The sequence below is a fragment of the Adiantum capillus-veneris genome, chromosome 25, assembly GCF_014529385.1.
Source record: "Adiantum capillus-veneris isolate H3 chromosome 25, ASM1452938v2, whole genome shotgun sequence".
NCBI lineage: Eukaryota > Viridiplantae > Streptophyta > Polypodiopsida > Polypodiales > Pteridaceae > Adiantum > Adiantum capillus-veneris.
Window position 1 is genome coordinate 76,669,955 of NC_140955.1, and position 21,173 is coordinate 76,691,127.

A 21,173-nucleotide genomic window follows, 5' to 3' on the forward strand; every position below is an offset into this window, starting at 1 on the left:
TATACCATATGCGGATACATGTGAGCTAGTTGCAGCTCATAGGTTGTAGATTCACAAGTATACAAATTGCGGACGGTGGAGTTGTCAAGAGAGCTGCTCATGCAGGAGTGAGATCAGTTACCATGCTCTTGGCAGTTGACGTATGTCTCATGTGGATTTGTGATTTGAGATGGGGTTGTCTTCTTTGATAGGTTTATGCATTTTGTTCAACCCAACAATTTGTCTTACTTCTCTCCATCGTGTTTGGAGAGACTTTCGTCGATTTGACTTGATGTATGTCAGATTGTGGATGAGAGATTTGATCTTTGCTTATACACATAGCTTAGTTGGCTTCAGAAGTTTTGTCTATGCCGGGTTTTGGTGAGATTTTGCTCAAATTACATAAAAACTCTGTCGGATTTTTCTTAAGTTCTAACTATAGTTTCTACATATTCGCTGTTTATTCTTTGATTCCTTAGTGGTCAAGTGTGACTCCCACATTGACAATGATTGAATTTGACTCTCGCTTGGACAATTTTTTGTCGCTTTTGAACACGGATTTAGTGTTCTTTTATACACTCTTGCAGGAGTGAGATTTGTGTATGATCGTAGTGGCTATAAGTTATAGCTTATGCATTGATTTTGATCGATGGATATTTCGATTGTGAGTCTACTGCTTACAAGTTACTTGTAGTCACAAGCTGCAGGTTCTACAAGTTTTTTTGGTAGATCTATGATGAGCTACATGTTGCCTATGCATTAATTGTAGTTATGATTGTACGGTAGTGGTCGAGGTGATCTCCCACTTTGGCATCTTTGATGCGGTTTATGGTAGAGATTTCGCTTGAGATTTTGCTCAGTTTATAAGAGAAACTTTGTCAAATTTCTCCCAGGATTTCTCACCATACACCTTCTGATACATATGCAAATTTTGGTTTCTTGACACCCATTTAGCAAATATGTGTGACATTTTAGAGCCTATAGAAATGACTTGTGAGAGACATAGATTATGTTCATGCTTATACTTGCATTGTTGGCATGAGGAAACACTGAAGATGTATGCATGATGCATGTGAGGTTTTGACATAGGGTAGAGAGGTGGCTGTTACCATATACATGTGGTAGTGATGTGTGTGAACACACTAGGACTGCCGGGGCATTTTTTCCCTCTTTAGGAGGTTTTTTCCCCCGTGCATTATATATACGCCCATTACTCTAGGGCTATCTATCTTTCCATTGCACACTAAGTAACACACTCTCTATTGTGTGCCTTGAGCTTCCTTCGTCTTCTCCAAGCTGTGTGTGTTTCTCTGCAATCCTAATTCCAACAATTGGTATCAGAGCAAGTCACGTCCTCCCGGGCTTAGTCGCCAGCTACTCCAGCACACGCCTGCTCACTTTCTTCAATTTCAGTGAGCTTTGGCAAGCGTTCGCTCAGAATTTTGATTTGGGCTCATTTCGGCCTCCGTTTCCACTACAGGCAGTACTGCACAGGCTTTTTGTCATTTTGTGCAGAATTTCTGTCAGTGCCATTTTCTGCATAACAGGTGCCGTATAGTCTTCTACGGTTTGTGCTATATAGCACAGGTTGTTCCCGCTCCATTTCTCCTATTTTCGGGCAGTTTTCACATGAGGTGTAGCATTTACCATGGCTGACAACAACAACACAAATGTGTTCAAGATGTTTGCTGCTGAGGACAGGTTGGATGGGGACAACTACCCTATGTGGGCTTATATGATGCAACATGTTCTTGTGTCAAAGGGTGTCTGGGGCATTGTGCAGGGCATTGATGTACGTCCTGGTTCCGAGGATGTAGGTGATGTTTAGGATGTTGCAGTTCTTGTTGCGAGGATTGCAACTATTAGAGTTGTTTTGCCTACGACAGAACAAGCTCATTGGGATGTTAAGGATGCACAGGCTCATGCATTGATTGCGTTGTCTGTGAAGCACACCATTGTTCCTCACATCCGTTCAGCAAAATCTGCAAAACAGGCTTGGGATATTCTAGCAGGTCTTTATGCAAGCCGCAATGAGGCTAAAATTGCTTTGCTGCGTAAAGAGCTGGAGTCGAAGATTATGCATGAGGAAGATGATATAGACACTTTCCTTGCTAGTGTCAAGGATATCAATGAGCAACTTATTTGTGCAGGTGAAGTCATTTCAGACAGTTCCCTTGTGCAGACTGTTCTTGATGCCTTACCAGATTCCTACCAGACTTTTGCTAGTACTTGGAGACTGATGACCCAAGGAAATCCTGAAGTTTTCAAGTTTGATGCATTATGCACATTGTTGTTGCAAGAGTCACTTTCTAGAAAAAACAGGACTAGGCAGCGTGCAGTTGAATAGGCTTTTATTACTTCTCAAAGAAAGGGTGGTAACAATAATGCAACCACTTCTTATGGTTCTGCTGCGAGTGGCAAAAATTCTGTTCCTAATGCTTTTTCTGGCAGCACTTCGTCTGGCGATTCTGGTGATAAGGGCAAAAAGAAGATGCGTTGCCATTATTGTAAAGCCAATGATCACTTGATCAAGTCGTGTCCTAAGTTGAAGGCCAAAGAGGCTAAGAAGAAAGATGGTGGTTCCACTGCAAATGCTGGTTCCACTACAAATGCAGCCATTGTTGAATCTTCTGTGAAAGGAGACTGTGTTGCTGATGTTGATGCAGAATGGGCTGTGTTGCTGATGTTGATGCAGAATGTCCATGATGCATGCTTGTCAGTTGCTGCAGATTCACATGTGTGGTATTTCGACAGTGGTGCTACAAAGCACATTACCTCACATCGTGAATTATTTACCTCTCTTGAGTCAATCCCTCGTGGGAATTCAGTCACTTGTGCCAACAACGCCTCTTATCCAGTTCAGGGAGTTGGAAAGATTGTGCTCACTGCTGCTTGAAGGAGTACGAGCGGAAGTGCGACGCGATAGAGAGTGCGAGAAGAAGAGCACGACGATATGGAGAACTCGCTCTACTGTAATGTGTAGAGCATAGTGAGTTCTTATTAGGTTTTTACAAAAGAATATGTGTACATACTTGGCGGCCCGCCCACTTACCTGGGCGACCACATTGGGCTTTATACCCCAACAACCTCCCACTTAAAGTCCAATGTGGTACTTTAAGTGTGAGAGAAGCTACTATACAAGCTAATATACAAGAGATGTAGAGAAGTGATGTACTACCCTACACCTAACTGCTTGCAAAAATGCGCAAAGCTCTCTGAGGGAAGTCCTTTTGTAAGTAGATCAGCAGGATTTTCTGTGGTGTGAACTTTGACAAGCTGAAGTTGCTTATCCTCGAGCATTTCCCTGATGAAATGATACTTCACATCCACATGCTTTGTCTTTGAGTGATAAACTGGATTGTGAGCCAATTGTATAGCACTTTGACTATCACAATATAACACAGGCATCTCTTCTTTGATTCCCAAATCTGTTACTAGTCGATTAAGCCAAATTGATTCTTTGCATGCCTCTGATGCTGCAACATATTGAGTCTCTGTAGTAGACTGAGTAACACAATCTTGTCATCTAGAACGCCATGATACTGCTCCACCAGCCAATGTAAAGACATACCCTGACGTAGAACTTCGGTTGTCTAAGTCACCTGCATAATCTGAGTCTGTAAAACCCTTGACAATTAGCTCCTGACTCCCATAGCATATTTGCATACTCTTTGTAGCTTTCAGGTATCTCAATATTCCTTTCACTACCTCCCAATGTTTCTTGCCTGGGTTTGACATGTATCGACTTACTACTCCCACTGCAAATGCAATGTCTGGGCGAGTAGCAATCATTGCATACATCAAACTACCCACTACAGACGCATATGGAATCTTATCCATTTCAGCCTATTCTTCCTCAGACACAGGACAATCTTGTTTGCTAAGTTTCACATATGGTGGCAATGGAACACTCAATGCCTTTCCCTTCTCCATATTGAAACGTTGCAAAACCTTGTCCATATACTCTGTTTGAGATAACCAAATCAACTTCTTTGATCTGTCTCTCTCAATGCGCATACCAAGTATATGACTTACCTCACCCATGTCTTTCATGTCAAACGATTTTGCCATCTTTGACGTCAAAGCTGAAATTTCTTCCAAGTGCTTGCCAGCAATCAACATGTCATCCACATACAAAATAAGGATCAGCCAACTGCCATCCTTAGCCTTCTTTGTATATAGACAGTGATCGAACTCACTACGTTTGTAGCCTTGAGAAAGCATAAACTTGTGGAACTTATGGTACCATGCCCTCGGTGATTGTTTTAAGCCATAAAGACTCTTTAACAACTGGCATACCAAATCTTCCTTGCCTTTCTCAACAAACCCTTCTGGTTGTTGCGTGTAAATTTCCACATCTAAATCACCATGAAAGAACGTTGTCTTGACATCCATTTGGTGCAACACCAAATCTAATATGGCAACCAATGCAAGAAAGCATCTCAATGTAGTCATCTTGACCACCGGAGAGAAGACTTCATCAAAGTCAATGCCTTGTTCTTGCTTAAAGCCCTTGGCAACAAGCCTTGCTTTGTACTTTGGCTGACTATCACGAGCGGTGATCTTATACCTCTAAACCCATTTACAAGGTAAAGCCTTTTTGCCCTGTGGTAATTTAACTAGCTTCCATGTCTGGTTTTTATGCAGAGATGTTATCTCTGACTTCATGGACAATTGCCAATTCCTAGAGTCCTTCATTTGCACTGCTTCCTTGTAACATGAAGGCTCATTGCAATCAGTCAACATGACATAGTTCATAGATGGAACAAACCTATCAGGAGGTCCCGTGATACGTCCAGATCTATGCACAATAGATGGCTCAAGCTCAGCCACAACCTGTGGTTCCACTCTATCCAGTCCTTGCTCCTCTTGAGCCCTGACATTTTGTCTTGCACGTGCAGGTCCATAATTGGAAGACAACTCTTCTAATCTCCTCAACCCTCTCTGGTTTAGAATGATATTTGGCTTCATTAAAGTGAACATCATTGCTGTGGATCACCTTTCTGGATTCAGGATCCCAAAGTCTGTACCCCATCTCACCAGAATTACCATAGCCTAGAAAGATGCACTTTCTACTCTTTGGCTCAAGTTTGTTCCTAAATTCCTTTGGAACATGAGTATATGCCTCATAGCCAAAGACTCTGCGATGCTTGTATGAGGGCATTTTTGCCTGACCATTCTATCTCTGCCACCACTGAATCCTTCTGCAAAACCTTGCTAGGAGATCTATTTATAAAATGAACAGCTGTTGATACAGATTCAACCCAAAACCCATTTGGCAGTTGTGCATTAGACAACATACTTCTGTCCTTCTCTTGTATGGTCCTATTCATCCTCTCAGCAACACCATTTTGAGGAGGATTGTAAGGAGTAGTAAGTTCACATTTTATACCTTTTGACTCACAAAAGTCCTGAAAGGCCTTTGAAACATACTCTCCACCATTGTCAGTGCGTAAGCATTTAAGCTTCTTGCCACTCTGATTCTCTACAAGTGTCACAAACGTTTTGAAAACACTAAACGCTTCATCCTTGTGCTTGAGAAAGTAAACCCATACTTTCCTCGAGTAATCATCAATAAATGCCATAAAGTAAGAAGCTCCCCCTAGAGATAGGTTAGGCATAGGTCCACACAAATCACTATGAACAAGTGCCAACTGTGTATCTCTTTTACTGCTTCTATGCTTATGTGGCTACTGTGTCTGCTTACCATACAGACGATGTTCACAGAATTCAAAATCATTAAATGACAAGCCAGGGAAATAACCAGAACGAGACAAGATTTCCATTCCCTTCTTGGACATATGTCCTAACCGGCTATGCCACAAAGAAACGTTCGGCTGCTCGGTTACATTGATTACATTTTTAGAGACATTTGATACATAAATCATGTAAAGTCCTCCAGACTTTACTCCATGTGCTACTGTCATAGAACCCTTGGATATCTTCCACATGTTTTGTCCAAAAGTGGTGACGTAGCCATCATCATCAAGTAAACCTGTGCTGATCAAGCTCTTTGTAATTGCGGGAACATGTCTCACATTCTTCAACGTGAAAGAAGAGCCATTCTGAAACTTCAATTGAACATCTCCAACACCTAAGATCTCACATGTCTGCCCATTGCCTAGCCGAACATGATCTTTAGTGGTCACATAAGAGGTAAACCACTCCTTGTTTGGAGACACATGAAGTGATGCCCCTGAGTCTATAATCCAGTCACTCAATGCGTTTCGATCAGATGCTGTAAGAAGAGCTGAGTCCATTGTATTTTTCAAGAAGTAGATATCTCCTGACACTAGACTGTCATCCTCTGCAACAGTGTTTGTCACATTTATTTCTTGAATCTTCACTGAGGACTTGTTCTTCTCACCATGGTCTTCTGCTTTCTCTTTGCCTTTTTCTGCTTTCCATTCTTTGCAGTCTCTTTTCATGTGACCCTTCTTGCCACAATGGTAGCATTCTATGTCACTCTTGCCTTTAGCACTGCGGGACTTGCTACGAGACTGATCCCTCTTTCCACCTTTGTACTTTTCTTTGGTCCTTCCCCTGACAACTAAGGCTGTTCCTTTGCCTTTGTCCATTGTCTTTCTGTTGGTTTCTTCAATAAGCAGACTGCCTTCTACACCTGCTATGGTCAAACCATCTGGAGGTGCAGAATTACTCAAAGCTGTGCGAAAAGTGTCCCAGCTTTTTGGCAATGTGATCAACAGAAACATAGCTCTAACAGGTTCATCAAACTTGACACCTTGAGCTGACAACTGACTGTAGATGGTGTTGAATTCATTCAAATGATTGGACATAGGGGTCCCTTCTTTCATCTTCAAGTCAACAAGCTTCTTAAGCCAGTATACCTGTGAAGCTGCACTCTGCTTCTCATAAAGATCACTCAGCTTTTTCCATGCTTCATAAGCCGACATCTCATCTGCTACATTGAAGTAAACGCTTTCTGCCAAAGTCAGCATAATGGTAGAAAGTGCCAATTCATCCATTTCGCTCCATTCATCTTCGTCCATATCTTCTGGTTTTATCCCCTTGAGCTTTATAGGTTTTATCTGCTTCTTTTGTACCAACACGTGCCAAATATGCTTCTTCCACAATGGGAAATTGGTTCCATCCAGCTTCTTGATATTGTAAAGAGCAGTGTCCTGTGATCCAGCCATAGCTACGCTTCACAGTAGTTTACTTTCCCGGGAAAAATTCGGCAGAGTTTCCCCTGTAAACTGACCTCTGAACCAATATCAACCTGTCAAATGAACCAAGAAAGCTTCAGATTCTGCAAAAATTTTGGCAGAGTCTCCTTTGTAAAATGGCTCTGGTGTAATAAAAAACATACCAGAAAACAGCTCAAAAAACCATTGTCTCTCTAACACTGTAAGCTGTGGGTAAACCTGTCCTGCACCTATAATGGCTCTCACTCTCCTGTCACTGTCCTGTAAGCATAGACTGCGACAATGCCTCAATGGCAGTAAAGCAAAGATGCAATCCCAACTGTCTAACTCACAGTCAATACATCCTAGCTGCCTATCTAAGGGTGCTCGAGGGATCGCTCCAAGACCTCTATCACCGAAAGGATCTCAACATTCGAGAATCCCCCAGCTCAATAAAACCTCACTCGACCCTCAACAAAGGCTGCAGTAAATCTGACAGTACATAGACTTCCCACAAAGTCATACATCCACAAATTTCCCACTGTATGCTGTAACCGCTGCGGCAGTTGTTTGCTGCGTGACTCACAGCCAGCAAACCCTCAACAGACATACATCATCTCTGACAATACATCCCATGTGGAAGTACCTGCAATGTCAGGATGAAATCTGGAATATCAAGCAGCAAACACAAGCTACCTGATGAAATGGTGGATGCCGCCTACAGTCTGTGTGTAGGTGCGCCCGTGTCGTATGTGACACGCCTCCAAGAACTGTGAGCCGTCCTTCGTTGTATAACAACCAAAAATCAGCACTCTGGAAGTGCAGGTATCCTCAGCACCTGCAGTCGTAGGCCGAAACCCCAAATTTGCACAGTCGGATCTGCACCCGCTGAGACCACGTAGTCGAAAATGGCATGCGCAGAACTTTGTCGAAGCTGAACAATGGTCGAGATGACCTCAGAATGAAATTTTGAGAACACCAAGCCCTTCAGGCTTACCCACAGGATTTGGGGCCGTGTCTTCGCCTGTCGAATCTCACTCCAATCTGAACAGGTGACTCTGGGTACCTGCAAATGCTGTCCCAGGCCTCGATCTGAGCTTTGATATCAGTTGAAGGAGTACGAGCGGAAGTGCGACGCGAGAGAGAGTGCGAGAAAAAGAGCACGACGATATGGTGAACTCGCTCTACTGTAATGTGTAGAGCATAGTGAGTTGTTATTAGGTTTTTACAAAAGAATATGTGTACATACCTGGCGGCCCACCCACTTACCTGGGCGACCACATTGGGCTTTATACCCCAACACTGCTAATGGCAGTTCCTTCACACTTGTTGATGCACTTTATGTACCTGGGATCAAGAAGAATATCTTGTCTGTATTCCCACTTGCTAGACTTGGACTTGTAGTCAAATTTGTGGATGACAGATGTACAGTTCATGATCTCAGTTTTGGTGATGAAATTGTTGCATCCGGCCTTTTGTGCCGTGGGCTGTATAAGCTCACTTTGTATGACAAGTGTGGACAAAATTTTGCAAATACTGTTGCAGATTCAAGGGCTATTTCAGATGCAAAACTTTGGCATGCACGTTTTGGTCATCTGAATTTTGCCAGTTTGCTGCGTTTGCAGAAATCTGATATGGTTGCAGCTTCTTTGCCACCTCTTGAAGCACCTGTCAAACATGTTTGTGAAGGCTGTATTCTGGCTTTGTATGGGTTGAAGCAATCTCCTCGTGCTTGGTATGAGAAAGCTGGCACTCATTTGGTTAAACGAGGCTTTCGTAACAGTCCAACATAAAGCACATTGTATGTAAAGTGTGAGGGTGATGTACTTCTCATTGTAGTTCTTTATGTTGATGATTTGCTGATCACTGGACCAAATGAGAGACATATTGCTTAATTTAAGGCTGATTTGAATGCTACTTTCAAGATGAAAGATTTGGGGCTGTTGCATCATTACTTGGGTATACAGTTTAAACAATGTGATGGTGGTATCGCCTTGTGTCAAAAAAGTTACATAGAGAAATTTCTATGTAAGTTTGGACTTGAAGATTGCAAACCTATTGCCACTCCCATGGAAACAGGTTTGAAGTTGAGTCTACATGATGCTGGCAATCCTGCTGATGTCACTCTTTACCAAACTGCTGTTGGCCGCCTCATTTATGTATGCAACACGAGGCCGGATATTCAGTTTGTAATCTCACAGGTCAGCAGATTTATACATAGCCCAGGGTCTAAGCATTGGCAGGTTGTCAAGAGGATTTTTCGCTACCTTAGTGGCACTTTACATCTTGGCTTGTTTTATCCCAAGGGGGGATCATTGCCGCCAGACTTACATGCTTTTTTGGACTTAGATTGGGCTGGTTGTTTTGACACACGAGTGTCCACAAGTGGTTTTTGTTTCATGCTTGGTAGTTCATGTATATCATGGTTGAGCAAGAAGCAACCTACTGTGGCCACTTCGAGTTGTGAGGCTAAGTACAGGGCAGTCTTCACAGCTACGGTTGAGCGTGTATGGCTCAGACGCCTTATGGCTGATTTGGGTGTTGGACAAGACACTGCCAACACTATCTACATTGACAGTCAGAGCGCATTAGCAGTTGCGAGGAACCCAGTTTTTCATGCTCGCACAAAGCACATTGAGGTGCATTACCACTATGTCAGGGAGAGGCTCTCAGTAGGAGAGATCAGCTTGGCTTATGTGCCAACACAGGACAACCTTGCAGATCGTTTCACAAAGGCATTGTCTCGTGAGAATCTTGAAGCTTTCTACAAAGCTTTGGGCTTACTCCCCTTTGTGGACTGATCCTGTCCTTAGGGCATGGCACTTTCCTTTACTCATGTGCTAGCTCTCGTTCACCGCATCACTCCAGGGGGGATTTGTTACCATATACATGTGGTAGTGATGTGTGTGAACACACTAGGACCGCCAGGGCTTTTTTTCCCTCTTTAGAAGGGCATTATATATACTCCCATCACTCTAGGGCTATCTATCTTTCCATTTCACACTAAGTAACACACTCTCTATTGTGTGCCTTGAGCTTCCTTCGTCTTCTCCAAGCTGTGTGTGTTTCTCTGCAACCCTAATTCCAACAGTTGCTTCATATGCAAGTGACGATGATGTCATGTTTACCTTTAGAGCTCCTCTTGCTTATACATCTGGCATAGGTGACATTTCTTCTTGTTGGTTGCTAGATGAGGATGCAGTCTTCCACATCACATCATATTGTGAGTGGTTTAGCCCTTTCTCTACTAGGAGTTTTGGTATTGTGCACTTGGCCAATGATTCAACGTGTGATATTGCAAGAGCTGGAGATGTCTCTAGTGGGATTTTGGTATTGTGCACTTGGCGAATGATTTGGCGTTTGATATTGCAGGAGCAGGAGATGTATGCTTGTCACTACCTAGTGGTGCATCTTTTACGCTGCGAGAACATAATGCACAGAGTTTGATAGTGGTGAGAAAGCCAGCAAATTGTGGTTGCCATGTATTTCTTCAAGAGCAATCTTTCCAAATGCGTTGCAGATTTCTTGTGATTGCGAGAGGAGCTAGATATTGGAAATATCTCAGGTTCGAGGCGGTTTGGTCTTGATTGTGTCATTGGCATGTGGTATGCCAGAGATGAGATGTGTCTCATTGGCAAGTGAGCTCCAATATGCTTAGGAGATAGAGCATGTAGCTGTGCAGGACATGTCAGTGGGCTTTGCAGAGATAGAGGTGGAGCGAGATTGCTTTAGTGAGACACAAGAAGTGTCGTCAAGAGTCTATGCATTTAGAGGTAGAGCATTCTGCTCCCTAGAGATGTATGCAAAGATGACAGACAGAGTTCTTTGATATGATCATGCTAAAGACTGATGAGTTGATACTAGGGCACATAGTTCCACCTATGGATGAGAGGGAAGTAGCCATCCCAGTGTCAACAATGACACATCCATATGTGATAAGTAGTCATGATGATGCAGTGTATGTAGATAGTATTGAGGAGGTTAGTACAGCCAGGTTCGCACAAATTGAGCACATATTTCATCAGCATTTGGGCATCTCATGTACGACCTACTAGTGTCGAGGCCCGACCTAGTAACTGCAATGGGTTCATTTGTAGTACGGATTTTCAGTCGTATGATAGTTGGTACTAGCATGAGGCATTATAGAGCTATGTAGACCATACAGAGATGTTTGCGGATTTGTATGCAGGCTCTAGCATGGATTTAGACACTTGCGTATCACTAGAGCCGATACAACTGCATGTAGATCAAGTGAGTGAGTCAATGGGCGTAGGGTGAGAGAGTCTCTCACCTATTTCTTTTACACACCAGTAGTTTAGCTAGTAGGACCCACTTATCAACACATTCACCCTTAAATGGGAGTATGTTGGGATAAAGGCGGCATGTGCCTTGCCTCAAGGTTGGGCGACTGGTGGACCGCCCATTGACTTCACTAACACACACTTTCTTATTCTTTCTACATAAAAGAATAAGGGGTCTCACTCATTTAGTAGTGAGTACTCCACCCACAAACAATCTATCATTGCATTGCACACCTACACCATCGAAATGGAAAGGGATTTTGTTAGATGCACAGCTATGGCGGGTGGAGCCTTGGTGTAGCCATGGCAAGAGAGAAGAGCTTACGAGAGCAGAGAGCCAGAGAGACTTCACAGAATTATTAAAAAGAATTATTTATATATGTCATATTCTCAATAGTCTTTTACATATAAAGCCTCATAGCCATGCAAATTTCTAAAAAAGACTGCAGTTCATCTGCATGCTCCATAAGGGGTAATTCCCACAGGATTAGTCCACAGGGCTTGAACCCAACAATCCCCCCCTCAAGCCCGAACTAGACAGACTACTCTCATTAACATCTTGAGTTTTTGGTGTACTCGTCAACCGTGAGTTTTAGGTTCTCTCACAACCAAGGATTTTGGTGTATCCATAACCTAGTGCTATGATAGTAAAACCCCTCCTTGAAGAGATAAGGTGTATGTCAAAAAATTAGCTACCAATAAATGGAGTTTTTGGTTCACTGCCAAACCTTGGGTTTAAGGTGTACCCAGTAACCTCATGAGAAGTGCAACAAAAAATGGGTTGAGAACAAATGTTTTTGGGAGGTCTTACCACTTACGTGTGGTAGTGTCTAACCCGTACAATGTATGCTATGGCAATAACTGATCATTTATAGGCTAAAATAAGGCTTGAACAGAAAAACATATGATTGTTTTTAACAAAGAAAAACCTTGAACAAAGCTATGACACTGAACAAAGAAAAATAGTTTTCTGTACTCAGCATGTGTAGCTTGTTGCTACAAACCATCGATTGGTGTGCTTGTCATTTACTAGATTACCTTTTGTGAGGACAACTTGTCTCATTGGATTAGTCTCTGTTGTTATATCACCTCTTGGTGAACCCCTTTAAATCCATAAGACAAACCCCCATGAGATGGGTTTTGAAAAACTATCAACCTTTGCCAAAGGAGGTTTTGAAATACCTTTGTTGACAGGCCCATTTGGCTTGACTTTTGAGTGTTTTGAAATACTCAAAAAACACCAATTAGCTGCATATAGTACCCTTTTGATATGCTCCTTTAGTTGATGAAGCTAGTGTTGGCAGCTTTTTGAGATGCTATCAAAAAACAGTCCAAGGGCGTGTTGAGAAGCATGCAAAGCAACATTTTGAGATGCCTTTTTATTTTTGAGGTCGCTATACTAGCCATTGGCACAGCGTGTTGAGATGCTTCAAACTGCCCCTTGCAGTTGCCTTTGTTGTGAGGGCGTTTTGAGAGGTTGTCTACCCCTTGTACACAACAGTGTTTCGAGATGCAGGCTCTACAGCATTTCGATATGCTTTTTCCCTCCCTGCGGACAACATTTTGAGATGCAGTATGGCTTCTACACCGCCTTGGTGTGTTGCACCGCCTACCAATAGCGTGGCATTTTGAGAAGCGCCCTACAAAGCTCTCTGCCCGCTTGGGCGTCTTGAGAAGCGCCCTACAAAGCTCACTGCCCGCTTGGGCGTCTTGAGATGCCACCTTTGAGCTTATGGCCCCCTCTTGAGACGCCTGCCTGTGGCTCACCTTGCCTTGCTAGCGCCAAGAGCACCAAGCTCTGATACAAGGTGTTAGATGCACAACTATGGCGGGTTGAGCCTTGGTGTGGCCATGGCGAGAGAGGAGAGTTAACGAAAGCAAAGAGCGAGAGAGACTCAACACAATAATAAAAAAGCACGCTCTATGTCATATTCTCAATAGCCTTTTACATATAAAGCCTCATAGCCATGTAAATTTCAAAAAAAGAGTGCAGTTCATCTACATGCTCCATAAGGGGTTATTCCCACGGGATTAGTCCACAGGGCTTGAACCCAACAGCTTTTGTACTAAAGCACACAATCTATAGATCCCACGGGAGATCCAAATGTTGTCATACCGAGATCGCATTCAAGGTATTTGTAAACAACTAAATGTGATTAGTATTTGCAACAGAACGTGACTAGTATCTTTAGAAAATGCTACAGAATGGATAATTTATGGCTTGTGTGGATTGTTTGTATAGATACACTGAGTAACGATGATTGGGCAGTGATGTATATGGAAGAGTTAGCTTTGCAAAAACAACATAAGGTGAGATCCAAATCAAAGATAGGAACCTAACCATGATTACTATGTCTTGATAGATTAGTGCATGTAGGTGTTGTATGTCCAACCATATAATCCAAGTGCCATGGATCCAAAAGATAGACCATTCATCTTAGTATTACAAGATGAATGGATGCTCAAGATAGCTATGTGTTTTTCTCAAAATAACTTGTGGGCAATTGTAGTACCTTTAAGACAAATGAATTTGGTCTACCCTTGTTTGCGGCCGTGCTTCCTAATCAACTTGGTGTGGGTATTCCAATATGGTTCATGATGTGTACCTCAATGTTTGTGGCCGCCATGAGATTATAGCTTTGGAGCTAACACTTCGCAAAGTGTTCTCTAGAATGGGGCTTATCCATCCTAGTACTCTTGTTATCAAGAACTAGAATCTTTACTCAATGTAGTGAAGGAAGATCCATATATTTTGTATGCACGAGGAAAATGGAAATCAATGCCAAATTTCTTTCCATGTGTTGTTGTGTTGGTTCCACACCAAGAAGGCTTGGGTTGAAAATATTCTCCCACGGATATTTCTTTTTCTTGTAGCATGCTTTGTTAATAGTGGGGATTTTTTGTGATAGTATGTCATAAAAACTAATATCTAATACTCTCAAATGATTTCTCATGTTAAACCGATCATTTAATATGGGGAAGTACTAGGGAAGTAAAAGCTAGAATATTGGTAAAGCTGCAAAACCTGTCTCTGTCAGGGATCCAAAGGAGGGAAAATAGGGATCCCAAGGGGGACAGTCTGCAAAAGAGCAATGTGCTTCAATGGGGCTTAAAAGACCTAAGGTTCAGCTCCATTAAGACTTCCATAGGCTAAAGCTCCTAAATTTAATTCAATTGTCCAATGGACAAAGTAGGGGAAAATTGGATGGTCATGGGAAGAACTAAAAAGTCTTCCCATATCCCTAGGAAGGAGGGGGTGAGTCCTAATGGTAGCAGATGAGAGAGAAACACACACACACACACACTCCCAAGCTCTCCCCAAAGGGAAGAATGGACACATGGCAGGCACCTAGGCGAGTTGCCCCCAATTTCCCCTCAAATCCTATTGGATGGCCATAGAGGTGGACCAATGGAAATTAGGCTAGAGTAAAATTAGTCTAGTCAATTTAAAAAGGCTTGATAAAAGAACCAATAGAAATTAAGCTCCCTAGAAGACTATTGGACAGCTTACCAAGGGTCCAATGAGCATCTAGCAGCCCAATGGCTTGCCTGATTCCTATTGGCTAGAAGACTAAAAGGTCCAATGAGAGTTTAAATGAATTATTTATTTACCTAAAGCTCTCACAAAAGGAGAAAGGGGGACACATGGCACAAGGCTATCAATTATGCTTCTAATTTGTGATTGGCTAAGCTTTACAGGAGCCAATGGGAGGTCAGCATGAGTAATTAGCAAGAGGGGTCGACCAAGAAGAGAGAGAGGGCTGCATTTTTGTCTAACACAATGCTACACACACACACACACAACTCACGTGTGCAAGAAGAACTCCATCTCCTTCTCCAAGCATTGAGAAGTAGAGGCCTACACCAACAACTCTTGGCTGTGGAATGCAAATCCAACCAAGAGCCAAGTTCAATGGCATGCTCATCTCCTCTACCATGCTAATTACTAAGATAACCTATGCTATTAGAGTGATTATGTGAGGATAATACTTCTTTCTCGTAAGATACATCTTCTTTCTCTCAATCATCCTCATTCCATGCTAGCTCTCACCATTTTTAAAGGTGTGTGAGGTCTTGGGATTGAGGCTAGGGACACTAGGTGTGTTTTTCAAGCATAATTTGGTGCATGAAGCTTCCATCTTCATTGCACCAACGAGTTTTGTTGAGGAACACAAGAATTTTATTGTACAAAAGTCTCCTTTGATGGGAGAAGCTATAATACAAAGCCTTTATGGAGGGGGGGCCTGCTCGTAAATCCGGTCCTCAACTGTTGTTAATTGTTATGTTTCCCTCTCTTTTCAAGTATTGTCAATGCCAAATTAGCTAGGTGTGAATTGCAATGTTGCTTTCTCAAATTAAGTACTCTTGTTCTTAATGAAATACTCACTATGTTATCAATTTCCGCTACACACAAGTTACTAGTGCATTAAATGTTACATTGGTATCAGAGCTATTGGTTTCTCTTTTCTTGCTCAAGAAGACAGGTCCTCAAGGTTTCTACAAATGGTTGGTGTTATTAATTGCAAAAGTGTAAGTAGAATAGGGATTTTTCATCCTTGAAGCACTCCTGCTTTATGCACTTAACGGGGATACCGCCGAGAGCTATGGTCTTAATAATGGAGTCCTACAGGATTTGCCTATGCCTTTTTGCCTATGGCTTAACCATTATTGAGATGTTAGAAACTTGACAAGAACTGGTGCTATCTTGGCTCTATAGAACCCTCTCTTCTATTCCTTGCAATTAATAATATTTGAGCCACGGGTATAGATGCTTGAGTGCTTATCTTTGAAGGTAAAGAGGAGTAGCAACTAGGGCTTGAAGTGCCAAAGTACAAGTAAAAAATTTACACCTAAAACTTGCTTATGGCTGACAAGGGAAAAGAGATTGAAATGAATGTTGATAGCTTTGATTTTGCTAATGAAAGAGCAACTAATTATGCCGCTATGCTTGTAAACTATCTTGTTTCTAGGCTTCAACAAGCCCTGGACAATCCATCCCTCCAAGGTGAAGTGCTACAGCAATTGCGCACCCATGGTATTCTCCAAACTCCCCATCAAGAAGAGAGAGTACCTAGGAAAGCTCCTGGTGAGACTTCCAAAAGAGGACTCTCTCCGATAAGGGAAGAAGAAGAGGATCCGTACAAAGGGCTCAAAAACTTATTACTTGATGAGGTATCTCCCTCCCAAAGGAGAACCCAAGTTTCAATGGTAGAGCCCCCATCGAAAGAACTAGAAAGAAGTGAGTCTCTTGCCGCTTCGGCGGAGATGGCTCCACAAAGACGGCGGGCAAAATTCTCTCCAACACCCCCTAAACGGAGAAGACCATCGCATACTTCTCTACACCATAATTCAAAGAGGGAAGAGAGAAAACAAGAGAGGAAGAAGGTGAGAAAGAGGTCACCCTCTTCTCCATCTTCTTCAAGCTCTTTCTCTTCTAAAGAAAGTGATAGTGCAAACAAGGAGGAGCAAGGGAAGAAAAAGGAGAGAAAGAGGTCACCCTCTTCTCCATCCTCCTCATACTCTTCCTCTTCTGAAGAAATTGATGGTGCAGCTCTTGAACCACCCAATAGAAGAGGCCATAGAAAATCGTACGTCACCTGGAAGAGGTCGTCCAATCTCAAAAAGTTCAAAGAGGGAGGAAAGAACATCGCTTTCCTTACCTACAATGGCACCTTTGGTGCTACGGACAAAGTCTTGGCCTTTATATATCCAACAATTCGATGCAGCATTTGGAGATGAGGGCTTCACGGAGTCCTCTAAGAAACATCATGTAGCTATGCATTTTCAAAATTCCACAGGCAATGGTGTCTAGCCTACGAGCAAACGGTGAAGCTCCACAAACATGGGAAGCTTTAAGAGCTTTCATCATGAAGAAGTTTTTGGCTATCGATACCAAAGACAAAGTACTCACCGAATGGCGAAGCTTGAAGCTCTCTCCCTACAAATATATTCGCAAATATGTAGACAAGTTTTGGGATTTATACCTCAAAGCCACTGTCTTCAAAAAGATGGATTTTGGAGAGCAAAAACAACAATTTTGTGCGGGTATAACTGAGGATATGGCGGAGTATGTTAAATCGCAAAGACCACGCACCATATCTGCGGTCATACACCATACCATGGTGGCTTTAAGAATCAACTTCCAACAAGGGGCAAAGAGAAATTTTAAGCCAACGAAAAATAAGGACCGTAATGAGCCTAAGGGGAAGGACAACGTCCAAAAGTCTCCCAAAGGCAACGCCAACAACAACAAAGCCAAGGAGAAGGAAGTTTATAAAGGAAAAAATAGACTCTCTCCTGAACAGCTAGAGTGTTATCAAAAAAGATAACCGTTGTTTCAAGTGCGGGGAGCAAGGGCATGCCTATCGTGTTTGCCCCCACAAGAATACACGTAATGAGCCTCCTAGAGCTACCTTGGTCGAAATTCAAGAAGAGGATGCTCATCACAAAGGATCTCCTCTATGTCATGCTTGGGGAAAGGTAAGAGAACATGATGCTTTCATTCTCTTTGACCCTAGTTCTACTCACAATTTCATATCCACAGAGTTGGCCCCACCAAGCTAGGCACCCAAGCCTATGAGATGGGAGATGTCCTACCTGCCGATGGTGCTTTCAAGGGGCAAAAATCCTTAGTCACTCCCTTAATTGGGAAATTGAGGCTCCATGTCCAAAGCTATGTGGACAAGGAGGATTTCTTTATCTCTCCTCTCAAGCATGAGGATGTAATCCTAAGGGCACCATGGTTTGATCGCATGGCTGCCAATGTTAAATTCCCTGAAAGGCAAATCTACTTTAGGTTCAGGCAAAAAGATATGTACATAGATGTTAAGGGTTTGGGTAACACCATACCCATTGTACATAAGCAAGCTTTCAATAAGTCAATAAAGAGCTCTATTTAAGTGTACATGATTTTTATTAAAGATTCTCAAAATGAACCTAATGTTTTAGCAAAAGAAGATATAAGCAATCAAAAGGAATTAGAGTTATCCAATTTGCTCAAGGGATTCCAAGATGTTTTTATTGACGACATCCCTTGTGAGCTACCTCCTAGATGAGGGGATGACGACCATGCAATTGAACTTCTTCCAGGAAGCTCATCGCCTAATAAACCTCCTTATCAAGTTTCTCAAGCTCAACAAGAGGATATTATGCGGCAAGTGCATGAGTTGGTTGAGAAAGGCATGGTTAGGCCTAGCTCATCTCCATTTTGTTCACCAGTGTTATTAGTGCAAAAGAAAGATGGCACATATCGTATGTGTGTCAACTATAGAGCACTAAGTAGGATCACTATCAAGAATAGGTTTCCTGTTCCATGGGAAGAAGACCTATTTGATAAGCTACATGAGTCCACATACTTCAGTGGGATAGACCTAAAAAGTGGCTACCATCAAATGAGGATAGTTGTTCAAGACATTGTAAAGACCGCATTTCGCACTACGTTTGGTCTTTACGAGTACATTGTCATGCCTTTTGGCTTGACCAATGCACCAGCCACATTTAATAGAGAAGCTATTTAGGCCTCACCGAACCTTTACTGTAGTGTTCTATAATCATCTACTCTAATTTATTAGACGAACACAAGCAACACCTCCAGGTAATATTTCAAGTTTTATGCGAGGATAAACTTTATATTAATCGAAAGAAAAGAAGGTTTATAGGTATGTGTGCATACTATAGATGCTTTATAGACAAAGTTCTCTCAAATCACAGGACCATTACATGACCAAACAAAGAAAAACGTTAGGTATATATGGTCCACCAAGGAGAATAATGCTTTCGAGAATAAAAGCTTATCTCTCAACCTATCCTTACACTATCGGATCTTTCAAAACCACTTGAGGTCCAATGCGACGCCTGTGGTGATTGCCTTGGAGCTGTTTTGCTACAAAAAGGGCACGCCATAGCCTACAAAAGTCGAAGGCTCAACCCTGTTGAGCAAACTCTAGGGATATATGAGAAGGAACTCTTAGCAGTTCTACATGCTCTAGACTCGTGGAAGCACTATTTATTGGGGACTCCTTTCATTCTGTGAATGGATCACCAAAGCCTTAAGTACTTCATGATGCAGACCAAGCTCTCTGACAAACAAATGAGGTGGAAAAATTTCCATTTGCAATTTCTTTTTCATATTGCTCACATTGTTGGCAAGCATAATCAAGTGGCCGATGCACTCTCAAGATGACCGAGAGTGAATGTGGTATCCATAGCAACTCACAATAATCTATCTTCTATGATAGATGGGTATGCTATTGATCCTGATTTTAGAGATGTGATTTCAGCCCTTGCACTAGGGAAGAAGGAAGAACCGTTTACCCTACAAGATGGTTATCTTCTCTATGGCAATAGACTATGCGTTACTAACTCACTACGTGAGAAAGTAATGTATGAATCTCATTCTCCTCCTTATGTGGGGCATAGAGCTGGGATTTAGTCTATCCTAAAAGGGATAGAAGCATATTTCTACTGGCATGCCATAAACCAAATATACAAAAATATTTCAAAATGTGTGGTATGCCAAAAGACGAAGTTTGATAGAGGGAAGCAACCTGGATTGCTTCAACTTTGGCAATCCCTAATTCACCATGGGAGAGCATATCCATGGATTTTATCTTTGGATTGCCCAAGTCTATCCATGGGAATACAAGAATATGGATGATAGTAGACATGTTTAGCAAACAAGCACATTTCATACCTGTCAAAACAACTATCAAGGCCCACCAAATTACAACCCTCTTTATATCACAAATCTTCAAATACCATTGCTTGCCAATGTCTATAGTGTCGAATAGAGATCCTAGAATGACCAGCAATTGTTTAAAGGGTCTCTTTGAGAATTTAGGTACAAGGCTAAACTTATCTTTGGCCTATCATTACCAAATGGATGGCCAAAGTGAAATAGCTAACCTAACAATTCTTGATCTACTAAAAGCTTATGTCACAGAAGTAGATCAAAAGTCCCAATGGGAGAAGTACTTACCGTTAGTGGAGTATGCTTACAATAACACTGTACATACTTCCACGAGAAAAGCACCTTTTGAGGTGATAGAGGGAAGATCAAAAAGTCCTCTGCTACTCAAGGTACATGGGAAGATCTTCGCCATAGATGAATGTATCCGAGACCTGCAAGAATCTTTCCAAAAGATTAAGGATGCTATATCCATCTCTCAGCAAAGGCACAAGGTTGCTATTGATAAGCACAGAAGAGCCCTAGCCTTTAAACAAAATGATTGGGTCTTGCTTAAGTTTCCCAAGGCTCAATTAAGGCACACGATGGGCAAGAATCCTACGGGACACCAAAAGTACTATGCTAAGTTAGCAAAAAGGTACTATGGCCCCTTTTAGATTCTTAGGCCAATCAATCAGATGACCTATCAACTCAAGTTGCCCAACCATTGGCTCATACACAATGCTTTCCACGTGATCCTACTAAAGCCTTACAAAGAAGATCCACCTCAAGAAGCAATCATTAAAGACCCATCGCAAATTGAGGACCAAGAAGAGGTGTTGCAACCCAAGTCCATTCTCCGACACAAAGACAAGGTGTTACGAAATGGTAAGACTATCCGACAATATCTTATCAAGTTTAAAAATCATCCTTTTGAAGATGCTAGATGGATGCAAGGCATACAATTAAAGGATAACATAAACCTTGTCAATGCTTACAATGATTCCCTAGAGTAAGAAAATGTAAATATGTTTAAATGAATAAAGTTTTTGTCTTATAAGACTCTCTTTATCTTTATTGTGC